A 7,231-nucleotide genomic window follows, 5' to 3' on the forward strand; every position below is an offset into this window, starting at 1 on the left:
TTGTAACGACTTAATAAATGCTTATTGATTGATTGATGGATGGATGGATTTAGAAGGGTTATAGGAACATACTATGAGTATGTATAAAAGTATTTGAAGATAATGGAAGGAGTATTGGAATTAACCTCAGAATAAAAATGATAGGTAACATTTATATAACATGTTTAGGTTTATAAGGATATATGTATACACACTTTATATATATGCATACACATATATATTTAATATATATATTTTTATATGTATAATATATAAATATATATTGAGATATATATTTATATATACATAAATATGTGTATATATGAAATTGTATCCTCAATATAAAACCATAACATACATAAAACATATTATTATAATCACTTTCAAGATGAGGAAATGGAAGGTCAAAGATATTATGTAACTTGTTCAGGTTCAATGAATTGTTAATTGTCTCAGGCAGATTCCTACTCTATTGTTCCCTGACTCCTAATATAGCTCCCTTTTGGATGCCCATACAGCCTGTCCCTCATGGGAGATTTGAATTTTAATCTTAGTTGTGACACTTCCTATCTATTTGAAAACAAGTAAGTGATAAATTTAAGAGATTAACAGTTTCAGAGTTTTGGTATTATTTCTCATTTGGTCTCATTTTCTCATTTTAAAGATAGGAAAAGTGAGTCACAGAGAGCTTCAGTAACTTACCCATACTTAGGCAGATAATAAGTGGCAGAAACAGGAACCAAGTGCTACTTCAGCAGCACATACATTAAAATTGCAACAATTCAGAGATTAACATGGCCCCTGTGCAAGGATGATACATAAAGTTGTGAAATGTTCCATATGTTTTAATCTTTCACAACATGATAATATGGAAGTATTTTGCATGACTACACATGTATAACCTATATGGAATTCCTAGCCTTCTCAATGAGGGTGGGTGGGTGGGGAGAGAGAAAGGAAGAGAATTTGGAAATCAAAATTTCAAAATGAATGTTAAAAATTGTTTTTACATGCAACTAGAAAATAAGATGTGCAGGAAATGAGATATAGAAATCTTCCTTGCCCTACAGGAAAATAGGAGGGAAGTGGAGGAGTGAAGGGGGAGAGGTGTACAGCAAGGACTCCAGCATACACAGGAGGGCCTGCTGGACAGGTTCTCAGACCTGCTTTCCTAAAATGAAAGCAACTTTTGAGGGGTCAACAATCTACTTTAATCAAGCACATGTATCATTCACTTAGTTCAAGGGAAAAAGTCAGCACCCTGAACTTCAGAGAAAATACAGATAGAGAAATAAAGACCAACAGACAGGGTTTCTACCTGTCTTACCATAAGCAATACATACATCACACATCAACAGACAGATCCAACTATCTGGCCATTGCTTACAAACATAGTTGTGTGTTTGTCCTTTGCTGCCAAAGAAGACCATGCCATCAGAGAAATGATGACATGATTTGCACTTGATTTTGTTTTGAGTGACGGAGGGTTGTACAGGTCACCAGCCTCACTTTTCCTCCAGAGCCACCTGAATCCAGTGATCAGATATTCATCAGGATGACTGGAGATGACCCAGGATGAGTCAATCAGGGTTAAGTGACTTGCCCAAGGTCACACAGCTAGTGAGTGTCAAGTGTCTGAGGTGAGATTTGAACTCAGGTCCTCTTGACTCTTGTACTGGGGCTCTATCCACTGTACCACCTAGCAGAAAGAGAAGCACCAACATCTGGGTTTTCAAAGCCAGAGGGCTCCTTAACGGCTACTCATAGTCTTCTCTAGCCAAACAAGCACTTCCAATGAGCACGTCCCAAATCAAAACCTCACCTCAGAGCATATTTATATGTTTTAGAGTCAGATGGCATCAGGACCCTTGAGAACCAGTGCTTCATTAGAAATTAACAAAAGGTGTGGAGCTTCCTACAAAACACATCTCCCCTAATCAAGCTTCCCTTAATGGGAAGGTCCTATTAATAGGTGAAGAAGATCTTTAACTCTCTTTAACATAATTAACATTACAGAGGGTGATAGAAGAGAGGACAGATTGGAGGAAGGGGTAATCAGAATGCATTCTTTCTTGGGGTGAGGGAAGGCAGAGGAGAGACAGGGAGAAAATGTGGAAGCCAAAATCTTGTGGAAATAAATGTTGAAAACTAAAAATAAACTAACTAATAAAAAAAACAACAGGAATCATAGTTCCTCTGACTCTGATCTAGCGCTCTAGTTTTTTTATTCTAATTTTAAATTGGTAAGAGAACCTCATAAACTGAGAAATGGAAGTTACTTTCATCTATGCCCAACTGTCCAAATGCTGAGGGAAGGATAGAGAAGAGGGCTCAGTACTTCTTACCTTTCTTTCAACTTTTCCCTGCCTCTAGTCTGCAAAAAATCGAGGGTGTCAAAGGAAATGCCATGTTACTACTCACACCACTAGGATGAACTTGTAGTCACTAATTATAATCCTTCTAATATAATGAAGTATCTCATTTGCCCTGCCTCTGTACTCTTCATAAAACCTCCTTTCTCCATGTCCCCTGGGGCAATAAACTAGGAGCTTCACTATACCAACAATATTTGTTAGTCTGCCTCAGTACTCCCCACTGAAACCAACAATGGCAATAACAGCAGCAGATTAGAATGATAATACTGATATCACTTATCTGTCTAATTGTAAGGAAACTGCCCTGTGAATATTAAAACATGACATAAATGTCAGTAATTTCTCTTTTTACCATAGCAATTTTTGTAATGAATTTCAATGAAGGAACATCATTACCGTTAAAAACAAAGCAAAACACGTCTCATAAATTGTCTTCTGCTTGAAGGATGAGGGGGTGTAATGCTGTTTATGGGACAGGCTGGAATTCGAAAGATGTATTAATTGATGGAAAATTCACATTTTGTAAAATGTGGGAAGGGTCATTGCTGGATATTCATTTCTTTCTGTTATTTAGACAGAATAACTATGAATTGCTCACCATATGGCAAAATATTTTTCACAAGAATCTTTCTAATTCACAGCAGTTTATTGCAAATATCATCCCTTGAAAAGTGTGCTGGGCCCACTAAAAAGAACATTCTGAAATAATATGAACACTAAGTAGAGGTCATCTCTATTTTTTTCTTAAAGAATATCTTTTATGTACAACATCTCAACATTTCCTAATTTTATCTAAATCTAAATTAAAGAGTGTAACACTGCTCATTTCAGTTGAATTCTGGGCACAAGAATTCTGAATATATCAGGTTTCCCAACTCATCCTTAAGAGCTGTAAAAAATCAAATGGATTGGATTTTTAGGTATTGTCCTATTCAGTTGCAGAAAGCCAAACATATCAGAAAAGTGCAGGGGAAAGTGTGTGTAGAAACTGGAATCAAAGGGAATGAGCCTGAATTCAAGTTCCAGAAGGTATTATCTTTACATTGTTGGGTAAATCGCTTAATTTGGGGGCCTCAAATTTTACATCTTCAAAATGAAGAGGATAGACCAAATGACTTGTAAGTTTCCTATCAAATCTAAATCTACAATCTTATGATAATATGAATAAGATTCAGGCTGGATAGAATGTGGATCTGAATTTCTGTGTTGTCTTAAAGAATTGCCCTAAAACCCATGGCTAATTAAATAAGAATCCCAAATTTCTCTGAACTGCTTTTTAAAAAATTTTGCTTGATTATGGTCAATTTAATGGCATGTTTATCTTTAATATGCAATTTTAAAAACCAACATGCAAGTACAGTGATATATAATGTTGGGATTCATTCATTCTTGTTTTTGTTAACTTTAATCAACCTATTTATTTACTGGGAAATGAGTATTAATTGAGAATCTCCTGGGATTGGAATGAAGATGACGGTGTAGAGAAAACATTCAGCTGAGCTCTCTCACCATTCCCTTCCACACAAATCAAAAATAAGGCCTCAAATCAAATTCTGGAGTGGCAGAGTCAAAAAAAAGTCACAATGAGATTTTTTTTTCCTATCCAAGACAACTTATAAGGTAAGAAAGGAAGATCTGTGACATGAATTAGGAAGCTAACCCAAAGCCCACACGAATGAAATGCCAGTGATGGGACTTGGTGGTGGCAACAAAAGGAGCAGTAGCTGTAGAAGCTCTTAAGCAAGAGATGATAAATCTCTTTAGTAAGTAAATCTTTAGTTTTAGTCAGTAAGTAAGTAAACTACTTTTGATGTAAATCTGCCAGTAAAGGGATCTGGCAACTGGAAAGAAAAAATTACAGGGGACTCCTGTGCTAGCACTGGATGCAGAATTAAATGTTGCTTGGCAACTCTATTGCCAATACCCAGTTGTGGTACTATCTATCCACAACCAAGAAATAAACAGGTACAAATTAGAAGACCTCCCCAAAATATTAGTTTCATTCAAAGATGTCCATTAAAACTTTTATTTAATATTATACTAGAAAAGCTAGCTATAGCAGTGAAGACAAGAGAAAAAAATTGAAGAACTAGGCAATGAGAAAACAAAACTTCCACTCTTTGTTGATGATGCTGATGGTGTACTTAAATAACTCTGAGAATCAACTAAATACTGGTTTCAACAATTAACAACTTTAGCAAAAGAAAAATGATAAATACTAGATAGGTTTTGAAACATCTGGTGTTGAGGTTTAAACCCAGGGACTCCAAAAACTGTTGAGGTTTCCTGATGTGTTGTTGGGGAACCCTCTCAAAGAATTCAGTCAGACCACCTCTCATCCAAGTGTAGACATTTGTTGAGATTGACACCTCTCATGAAGCAGACTGAGTTCCAGGAGTAACCAGCAACCTCAGAGAGAGCAAGATGAACTTTTATAAAGTAAAGATGTAATTACATAACAGAAATTTACATAGAATATAGGAATATGATTAATATTGAAAAAGAAGGAGGAGTTTGTTAAGGGATTAGGTTATGGAGGAGGGGATCTCATCTATGGTTTGGTGGTGCTACCTTCCAATTGGCTAGTTATTGTGGTCCTTTCTGGTCAAGATGGATGTGATTGTGATTGACTGCAGGAACACACCTGCAGTCAGAACCCGTTTCTGTGGGAATGGGTCTGGGGTTCATGGCTGGGTAAAGGCAGTGTCTGGTTCCCACATCTCTTTCTGTGAGAACTATGAGTTTCAGGGACACATCTGTTGGTTTAGGGAGCAGTGAGGCAAATATAAAGAAATTAGGACATTGGTGGGGGGTGGGAAGTTGGGGAGGTGTGTAGGTACAGTGGACTTGTAATGAAGTTAGACTATTGGGGCTGGGGGTAGCTCTACTCGGACTTCATCACTGGGACATTAATACATTGTTGGTAGAGTTAAGCACAATTTAGAACTACACCCAAAGAGCTTTAAAAGTGTGCATACTCTTTGACCAAGTAATAACACTACTAGGTCTTTATCCTGTTGAGATCAAAGAAAAGAGAAAAGACCTATTTGTACAAATACACTTACAGGGCTCTTTTTTTGTGTTAGCAAAGAATCAGAAATTGAGGGTATGCCTGCTATTGGGAAATGATAGAGCAAATTGTGGTACATGATTGTGATGGAATATAATTGTGCCAGGAGAAATGACAAGCAGGATAATTCCCAAAAATCCTGGGAAGACGCATGAACTAATCTAAAGTGAAGTGAGTAAAACCAGTAGGACGTTGTACACAGTAACAGTAATATTGTAATGATGATCAACTCTGAGACTTCACTGCTGTGGTCAAGACAATGATCCAAGAAAAAAATTAAAGGACTCATGATGAAAAATTCTGTCCACCTCCAAAGAGAGAAGTGATGAACTCTGAATGAAGATCAACATATCCATCTTTTCATGTTCTTTTTTTTGTCTCTGTTTTCTTCTGCAACATGGTTATGTTTCCTTGGCTTTACATGAGCAATTGATTTCAGATTGCTTACTTTATTCAAGAAGGAGGTAGGATTGGGATTGAAAAAGAATTTGGAAATTCATTTTTTAACGTGTTGATTTTTTTTTACATATAATTGAGAAATATTTAATGATATAAATATTTTTTGAAAGAAAGAAATATTATCATTGTGTTAGGAGTTGTGGTTGGAACAATGGTGAAAGAATAAAAGAAAAGCATTTCCAAAACTCTGTCTTTAGATAAAATAAGAGTAACTATAAACATTTTGGGGTGATAAACCCCAAAAGCAGTTCCTATTGTACTGCTTCTACAAGGGTCAAGCCCTGAATTTAATAGTATATAATGGGCTCCTACTATGCTTTGAAGCTTCATGGACTTACAAAGTATTGGTCAGCAATTTTGATAAAAACTATTTGTATGGAAAATGTTGAGACAATTTCTTGACATCTTACCATGGAAAATCAAAGAGAAAAGAAGTTTATTTATTGCACTTCAAAAATTAGAATTACTATTTTTTTCTATTTTTAGTGTCATTTGAAACTGCATCCAAAAAGTGATTTTCAGAATAAATGCCATACTTCAAAAAGTCTTATGAACAGAAGTTATCAGGTGCCACAAGAATGAATTGTCTCTTAATTAGATAAGAGAGCAGAGAACGTGACGCAGCATAGCACTATAAACTGAACCTTTGCAATCCTCCTCCCTCAATAGTTAGAGGTTAGCAGAGGAAGCTAGATAACTTAGTGGGTAGAGCACTGGACCTGGAATCAGGAAAGCCTCAGTTCAAACTGACTTCACACACTTACCATCTGTGTGATGTCATGGTAAGTCACTTCACCTCAGTTAACCTTAATCCACTGAAGAAGATAATGCCAAGACACTCTAGTATCTTTGCTAAGAAAACTCCATAGATAGCATGGTCCATGGAGTCACAAAGAGTTGGTCATGTTTGAAAAGCAACAAAAACAGGGGAAAAAGTGGAGCTAGAAACAGTTGTATTTACTAGGCTGAGTGTTTCATATAGGATAACCAAAGTTAAATGTAGAAAAAAATATGTAATATAATGATATTGTTTGATAATGACATCTGGAATACTGGAGTACTCAGTATTATTGAAAATCGATTTAATGATTTACTGTGTTCATCCATCATTTTTGAAGAAGACCATGACATCAGAGAAATGATGACATGACTTTCAATTGACTCTGTTTTGAGTGAGGCAGGGCTATGCAGGTCACCAGCCTCACTTCCCCTCATGGGCCATATGGATCCAGTGATCAGGTATTCATCAGGATTATGGGAGAAGGCCTAGGACACACTGGGAGACCTTGGCCTATTTAAGTACTCACTTAGGGTGAGGTAATGCCCATTCAGTGAGTAGACCTGTTTA

At 36.3% G+C, this 7,231-nt stretch overlaps 1 non-coding gene across 1 annotated transcript; it reads left to right on the forward strand.

Annotated features, from left to right (window-relative positions):
* The first annotated feature begins 722 nt into the window (after positions 1-722).
* Positions 723-825, forward strand: LOC140512997 (U6 spliceosomal RNA). Its single transcript, XR_011970042.1, has one exon. It is a non-coding gene; the product is annotated as a U6 spliceosomal RNA (small nuclear RNA).
* The last annotated feature ends 6,406 nt before the right edge of the window (positions 826-7,231 follow it).

The sequence above is a fragment of the Notamacropus eugenii genome, chromosome 6 (assembly GCF_028372415.1).
Source record: "Notamacropus eugenii isolate mMacEug1 chromosome 6, mMacEug1.pri_v2, whole genome shotgun sequence".
NCBI lineage: Eukaryota > Metazoa > Chordata > Mammalia > Diprotodontia > Macropodidae > Notamacropus > Notamacropus eugenii.